This window comes from Gekko japonicus, unplaced genomic scaffold, assembly GCF_001447785.1.
Source record: "Gekko japonicus isolate JY-2015 unplaced genomic scaffold, Gekko_japonicus_V1.1 scaffold3055, whole genome shotgun sequence".
In the NCBI taxonomy this organism is placed as follows: domain Eukaryota; kingdom Metazoa; phylum Chordata; class Lepidosauria; order Squamata; family Gekkonidae; genus Gekko; species Gekko japonicus.
The window spans coordinates 73,379-81,777 of record NW_015173769.1 but is presented as its reverse complement, the minus strand read 5'-3'; the positions used below and the strand labels follow the sequence as shown (position 1 = coordinate 81,777).

The following is an 8,399-nucleotide window of genomic DNA, read 5'->3' as shown; positions in this document are numbered from 1 at the left end:
AGACCTAGAGTTCATATAAGAACATAAGAGAAGCCAGTGCTGGATCAGGTCAATGGCCCATCCAGTCCAACACTCTGAGTCACACCGTGGCCAGAAATACCAGGGGCCCTCAGGAGGTCTAGCAGTGGGGCCAGGACACTAGAAGCCCTCCCGCTGTTGCCCCCCCCCCAGCACCAAGAAGACAGAGCATCATAAGGACATAAGAGACGCCAATGTTGGATCAGGCCAAAGGCCCATCCAGTCCAACACTCTGGGTCACACGGAGGCCAAATGTATAACAATTTTACAATTTCATTCTACTTTTTAATTCAGAATAAGTTGTGGAGGTGATATGGCTATACCTATGGCCCATCACTAATACCAGGAGTCCAATTATAAGTATACAAGGTAACTTTATCTTTGATAGAATCATTTTTTATTCAATAATAATTTCTTTTATACATTTGGACAGAATAATGAAGTTTCTTCTCCTTCCCCCCCTCTCTATTTTTCTTTGAACAATTTCAGGAAACAACATCTGGTTTAATTATATGTGTACTAAAACTCTGTAACAGGTCTTTGAATGTGTGTCTAGAATATATAGGTAATAGTGACCACTGAGGAAGGCCCTTAGGGGCCGAAACGCGTTTGGTCTTCAGTTACCAAGCGGTGCAATCATGGCAAGCCAAGGCTGTCCTGGGGTTGCCACCTCCCAGATGGCAAATTCCTGGGCCTTTGGGGGGGGGGGGGTGAACCTCAGATGGGAACCAGGCCGTAGAAGAGTCCTCTCCCCCCCAGTGCAGCCCTTTCCTCCCCCCGGGGAACTCTGCCTGCCGGAGGTCGGCTCTCCTCCTGGGAGAACATAGGCTTCTCTCATTGGTTAGTTCTTCCATCCAAACTCTGCTTTGTTTTAATGGAGCTTATTCAGCCTTCCATGCGCCTTGGTGTCTAGTCATGCCGGCCACATGACCACGGGAATGGCTTCGGACAGCGCTGGCTCTTCGGCTTTGAAACGGAGATGAGCACCGCAACCCTAGAGACGGACTCGACTGGCTTTCGAGCAAGGGAACCTTTACCTTTTTATGCTTCAGCTAAACATTGCTTTATTACTTAAGACATAACATCCAGAAAGGTGCCCATGCGGAGATGCCTTCGGGGATTCCCGGGGCCACAGAGTGGACTGCGGGCCCTTGGTCTGGTCACACACTCGGGCTGGGGGGGGGAGAAGAGAGAGGGGGACGGAAGGAAGGGTTTCCTTTCATGCATGAAGTCATCTCACACATTTTTTTAGGGAAGGCGCTCATTGCACCTATTTCTTTATTTCTGAAATCTTTCCTTTCTTCCACCGAGAGTCAGACTATAATACGAGTGGAAAACATTACACCTTTAAAAGCACATGATTCATGGCTGATGGCTTTTGGAAATACAAATAGTTTCAGAGTTGAACAGTTCAATGTAGGTTACTAAGTGGGGGCCTGGACCAGGTTCAGCCCCATGCCGCCGCCACACACACACACCCCACGCCGAAATTGTGGAGTCTTCGCAGGTGAAAGTGGTGTTTGTCTGCGTTTTTCTCCTTTATACTGAACTGCTGAAAACACTCATCAGAGGAGAAAGTTGTGGCCAAACACTACATTTACAGGAAAAAAATTGAGTCCAGTGACACCTTTAAGGCCAACAAAGTTTAATTCTGGGTATACGTTTTCGTGTGCGTGCACACTTCTTCAGGTACAGTGGAACAGAACTTCCTCAACCATTACATATTGGGGGGGGAGAGATTTAGTTGCCAAGAAGGGCTGGTAAGGCCAAGATGGATCAGTAACTGGTGATAAGTATAGCCGAGATTGGACTGAAGCAGTTAAACTGACCATTTAAAACAACAACGTTTTGTTCTACTGTGCCAGAACATTCCTGAAATTATAACTGTCCTTTCAGCAAAAGGGGTATCGTAGAGCTGAATGGGACGGAATACGAGAGAGGCTGATGAAGCTGTTTTTACTTCCATCTCTTTCTCTTTTTTTTGCCGTCTAGTCTCAGCTGACTTAACGGTGACCCTGCAGGGTTCTCAAGGTGGTAGACTCACAGAGGTGGTTCACCATTGCCCAGCCTTTGCATAACAACCGAGAATTTCCTCATCCAGATACTAACTAGGGCTGCCCCTGCTTCGCTTCCGACATCGGATGAGACGGGGCCAGCCCGGGTTGTCCAGGTCTGGGCCTTTCCTACCTGACAGGGATTTGCTTTGGGCCTCGTGGGTGGGCAGAAGCAGCCTGGAAATGTTTTAAGACACATGAAAACCGCTGCGATATGCAAGTAGCGCTTAATAATAATTACCAGAAGTTAATGGGGGAAGTCTCCGGTTTACCCACCAGCAACGTAGCAGAGTCCACTCATGTGTGGCCCCCTGGGGGTGGCCTGGGCTCACAGGATGCCAAAACTACTACACAGCTTTGGAAAGGAGGTTCAGGGAGAACAGCTTTGGGGACCGTGTGACATGGAGTGTGGGACTGGGTGGGCCCCTGGCCTGATCCAACATGGCTCCTCTCCTGTTCTTACGTAGCTGGCGCCTTCCATTTCTCTGTCTTTACCTTTCCTCCGGGCGCCTCAGGCCGGTGTCGAAAGAGTTCTGAAGGATAGTGGTGGGATCCAGCCTGTCCAGCATTCTGGGGCCGCATTCAGATGTTGTGATAAACCGTTATTTATAAGCTGAGGTTTCATTGAACGTGAATGCGTGAAGTCTGTTGGTGGGCCTGTCAAGAACTATTCGGGCTCTCCAGGGCTCTCAGGACTTTGGTGTTTCCATACTTGGCTATTACAGTTTTGAGTGCTGTCCTTAAAAACCTGTGACAGAAACCCTAAAGCTTTCCAAGGGCCACTCAAGAGTGCCACCTAGAGCGTCCAGGGGTCTTGGACCCCCTGGTGTTTTAGGAAATGCCTGAAGAGGTGGGACCGTCATTTCAAATGTTTCTGATTGGTAATGGTAGCCTCTGACATCAGAACTGGGTCTTTGAGTGGGACTGGCGAAATCCGCTTGTCACTCTTAGAGAGGGGGCAGGCTTAAATCAGATTCCTTTGACCGTCAGTACCTGGACATTTGGGATTTTCCATTTCCTTCCGTGGAAATCCACACCACAGGAGGCTGGGTTTTCATTAGCTACAAGGCCTCTCCCAACATCTTGGTACAGCAAGGAACTCTGCACATGCTCTGAAGAACCTTACATAGCCTTCGTAATGTGTACTTCCCTGAGTTAGACCAACTGTGTTGCTTTTTATTTGAAAATCTCTGTGCTGGGTGTTGTGTGCCTCTTCCCTGTATTTTGTTTTGCCCCTTTTCCAACACTTTTTGAATCCAACCACCTCTTTCCTATTCTCTCTCCCTCTCCCTCCCTCCCTCCCTCTCTCTCTCTTATGATAAAACTTTCTGTGAAGACTTTGCTTAGCACGTTTTCCTTCTCACCCAATAAACTTGACTTGGCTTGGGTTTTCCTTCTCTGGGATATTTCTCTAAATCACTTCCCCATGAGCCAGATCACAAGGGAGCTCCATTTTTCAGGGTTTCTTACCAGTTACTTCGTTGTCTAGTACTGCGCTTGAAGGATACTTTCTCAGCACGTCGGTCTAAATATTCTCAGAGGATCCCTGAGCTGTGGCATCCAGTTGCTGGGGTGTATCCAGGGAACTCTTGGTCTAATGTCGTCTCTCAGCAAGGGAAGAGGCCTTCCCTGTATGGCCTTATCCTGCATCAAACTGTTGGCCCTCTCACGGTCAGTCTTGTCTGCTCTCCACAATCTGGGTCTTTCACATCGTCTGCTAGATTCCAGGGATTGACCTTGGGACCGGCCAAACCGGTGCTCTAGGGCTGAGCCATGGCATTTCCTTAACATCTGAACACAGACGACCCAACAAATGGCAGCTTGTTGGTATGCACCAAAACAGGATTTCCAAGTAGGCTTGTAGCTGGTTTGTTAATCGTGGCTTGTCCTACTTGTGGCCTGATGTGACATCTGAATTCTCCGGTTCTCATTTTTCAAGTCACACCGGCCGTAGAGATGGCATCCTGGGGGTAGACGGGAGAAGTGGCAGGAAGCAGACAGACCCGGGTCTTATGAGCAAATTTGGATCAATCAATCAATCAATAGACCTTTAATGGCATATATAACATTAAAATCAGAGACAGTAAGTGACACAATCAACTAAAAGTCTGAGATAATTATAAAATCATGAAACGGAGTTTCCCAAGTTTTTCACTCTTATCACATCAACTAAAAAATTGGCCACGGCCACAGTAATCTCTGCTGTTGTATCATTCAATAGAATTTGACATTTTATTTTATTGGGAAGGTGATGTTTACCATGCAACCAAGTATTTAACCATTTTTCCCTAGCAAATGCATGCAACGAACAGTCTAACAGTATGTGATCAATTGAGTCAAGAAAGTTAGAGTCACAGTCACATCTCCGTTCGTGCTTAGGGATATTTTGAAACCTACCATACAGTAGTTTTGATGGAAAGGCATTTACTCATGCACGGGAGAAAGCTCTTCGATGGCTAGGACTATCAAGATTATGCAAATGCTGGGGAATACATCCCACAACATTCTTAAGATTTAATGTAGCTGAAGAGCAGGCAAGGGGATGAAAGGGCTGCAATTTTTGAAATTCAATATCTAAAAGCCTCTGTTTGATTGTTTTAAAGATATACACTTCAGAGGAAAAAGCTAGCTCCTCCAAGGAGAGGCCCATAGATCTTATTTTGGATCGAATATTATAGTCCCAAGAGGTACTATGAATGAGGGATCTTGTTACTTCCATCTGGGAGGCTAAACGGAGTGTGTCACATCAACTGTGGCTTAAACAAAAGTCCCTGGTTCAGTACTGAATTAGGGGAGATGAGAGGTAATCACTGCTGTGGGGGGTGTCATTGACGATGTCTTAATTCTTCCAGGATCGAATATCCGAGTGCTGGAATACGAGGAGGATTGTTTGTGGAAGAGAGCGGAGCGAGTGGCCTTTGGTGATGAGCCAGGAAAAAGAAGAAGAGGAGATTGGATTTATACCCCCGCCCTTCACTACCCAAGGGCGTCTCAGAGCGGCTCACAAACTCCTTTCCCTTCCCCTCCCCACAACAGGCACCCTGTGAGGTGGGTGGGGCTGAGAGAGCTCTGACAGAAACTGCACTTTTTCAAGGACAGCTGTGCCAAAGCTTGTGACTCACCCAAGGTCACATCAGCAGGTGCAAGTGGAGGAGTGGGGAATCAAACCCGGTTCTCCCAGATTGGAGTCCACGCACTTAACCTTGTTTTGGGGGCCTTGAAATTCAGCTGGGAAGAGAAAGTCATTTTAATGATCTTGTGGAGGGAAAACCCCAAAGTAGCTTTGGTCTGGGAGGCAAATTAAGAGTCGGGTGAGAGATTCTTGAGGCGTGAAAGAACACAGAGGTACCAAGACTGTGGAAACAACTCCCGTAAGGGCACTGACTCAAGTCAAGAACCTGCAAATGGAGGAAAAAACGTACATTTGTTCTTACTGCGGGCAAACATTTCAAGGGACTTCGGCCTTCATGGTTCATGAGAGGACACATATAGCAGAGCGAGTATATAAGTGCTCGCAGTGTGGGAGAACGTATCCTTGTCATTCTGAACTCCTCATGCACCGGAAGAACCACACAAGAGAGAAGCCCCATGGACGTCCCTCGGATGGTGTCAAAGGCTCCAGTCGGAGTGCCCCCCTGCCCCCACACCGAGGAGCCCGCCTGGCAGAGAAGGTAAGCCAGTGCCCTGAGTGTGGGGAAGGAGAGTCCAGCCAGCCAGTTCCTCTGGAGGGCCAACAATGGGGCATAGAGGCCAAGGCCTTCTCCTGAGGCTGCCTCCCGGCTCTGGGATTCAGAGACTTGGTGCCCCCCCCCCCCCCTTCCACAAGGGAGTTTTGCCCACGGGAGGTCCCGGGCTCAGCCCCACGCCACAGCTCCGGTTAAAAGTCCCTGGAGGTGCCTCCCCAGTCAGAGGGGACCTTCGTGAGGTACAGGAAGGGCCTGACTGGGGGGGTGGGGAGAAGGCAGCTGCGGAGGGTGTCCCTTGAATGCCAGGAGTTTCACTCAGCATGGGGCACGTCATGGCTCTGGACGTCTCCCGGCCGGAGTCCACCTTGCAGAGCAGCCATTTTCTCGAGGGGAACGGATCATGGTCACCTGGAGGTCGATTGTAGTGGAGGGAGATCTCCAAGTGCTCCCTGGCAGATGGCACCCTTAGCCCCTCTGCCTGTATGGGGCTCACTGCGGAGACCCCCCCGGGGGGGGTTGCACGTACAGGGAACGGGGTGGGGTGGGTGGACGCGACCCGAAAGGGGTTTGTCTCCAGGGGACCTGATGGCGCTTCCTCCTTCTCTCCCCAGTTCGGCTTTGAGAGCGGCGAAGAGGACGAGGTGCCGGAGGTGTCTGACCAGGAAGCCCAAGCTCAGGCCCGCCCACAGCAGGTTCCCTGGGTGAGTCGGGCAGGGGAGGGGAGGAGGGGAAGCAGGGGGGGATGTGGGGTCCCCCCCCCAAAGTTCCCTCTGAGCTGTGGAGTCCTGTGAGGAAAAATTCTACTTTGTGAGCTACTGGGATTAAATTTGTGAGTGAGCGGGAGTGTCCGTGAATCCAGCAGAGTTGGGCAAGTGCTGTGGCCATTCCTGTCCGGTGGCTCTGAGGGCCTTTGGAGGGCCCGGAGAAATGCCTGTCACCATCCATAGAGCAACCCCTGTGAAGGTCGGCCGGCCTTCTCATCTCCAGGAGGCTGAGAAAGGGCAGCTGACTTAGGAGTAGCGGTTCTCTGACAAAGGAATTCCAAAGTTTAAAAAAAGAAGACAGAAACACCGTTCCTTTTTAAAAAGGCAGGTGAGCTTTAGGGCAGAAATCTCTTAGACTTCGAAGAGTCTTGGTCTCTTTTCCATTCCAGCTCTGACCCCTCTCCCTTGCTGCTTTTTTCAGATGTGGGGACCATCCCTGAAGATGGAAGCTACAATCCCTGAGGCGGAAGGAGCTTCCTTGGAGCAAGGGCAGAGGGCGCAGGCCATGGAGCGTGCCCAAGATCCCCTCTCCTTTGGTAAGGATCCAGTTGTGCCTGGATGCAGTTGGGGCACCCTGTGAATGTGAGGGGTAGAGAGTGCGGGTCAGGAGAAAAATAAATAGTTCTACACACCACAGAGAGTTAATTTGCAGCACTCAATGTCCACTCACTCTGATGCCTCCAAAAGGAGATCAGCTCCGAAAGAAGTGGTCTGGGATGCGGCTAAAGCAGTTATAAGGGGGGCCTATATAGCTAAAGAAATTAGAATTGGTAGGGAAAATAATAAGGAAAGAAAGAGGAAAATAAGTGAAATTAGACAAAAACAAAAGGAACTTCAGGAAAATTATAGTAGTGAGACTCAAGAAATTCTTTAAAAACTTAAAAAAGATTTAGAGAACTTAGATTCCCTATCTTTGTGGTAAAAGAAATACTAGTGAAAAATGAATACCAAAGAATTAATATAAACACAATGAAAAGAATGGCCAATTATTTAAAGATAAGAAAGGAAAAGCAAACAATAGGATGTATTAAGGGGGATGGGGGGGAAAAGCTTTACAAAAATGATTACATAAGAGAGGAATTTGCTAAATTTTATCAACAATTGTTTAATTCTGGGGAAAGTCAAAAATTTGAGGAACAATTGGATAAGCAATTAACAACGGAACAAAGGGAAAACTTAAATAAAGAAATTACAAAGCAGGAAATAGCAGAAGTAATAAAGAGACTAAAAAATAGGAAATCACCTGGATTGGATGGATTTACGGTGGAATACTATAAGGAAATGGCGGACCTGCTGATCCCAGAAATGCAAAGTTTGTTTAATTATATATTAGAAGGCGGTAAAACCCCAGATTCATGGAAGAAAGCTGAAATAGTGCCAATATTGGAAAATATTCTGCCAAAACTAGTTAAGGAGGACCAATATGGTTTTGTTAAAAATAGATCTATAGCCCACCCGTTGAGAAATATATTAAATGCCTTATTTTGCAAAAATAAGAAAAATTTAACTTTATTAAAATTAGACGTATACAAGGCATTCGATACCTTAAATCATAATTATCTAATGCAGGTATTGGAAAAATTTGAATTCAGTGGACCATACCTAAATACAATAAGGGAAATATATAGGGATGGCAAAGCAGCAATTAGGATAAATGGAGGGCATACTAGAGAAATTTTAATTCAGAGAGGAGTAAAACAAGGCTGCCCACTATCCCCAATGTTATTTGCATTGGCAATGGAACCTCTAGCAGATAGGATTCGAAATAGTGGCAGAATTCAGGGATTCCAAATAGCTAAGGAAGAACTTAAATTAAACCTCTTTGCGGATGATATTTTACTGACACTAACTAACCCATTGCAGGCAATAAGAGAATT

At 47.4% G+C, this 8,399-nt stretch overlaps 1 pseudogene; it reads left to right on the top strand.

The window, feature by feature from the left end:
* LOC107120755 overlaps nt 1-8,399 on the top strand; it is a 72,580-nt pseudogene that overhangs the window by 38,128 nt on the left and 26,053 nt on the right.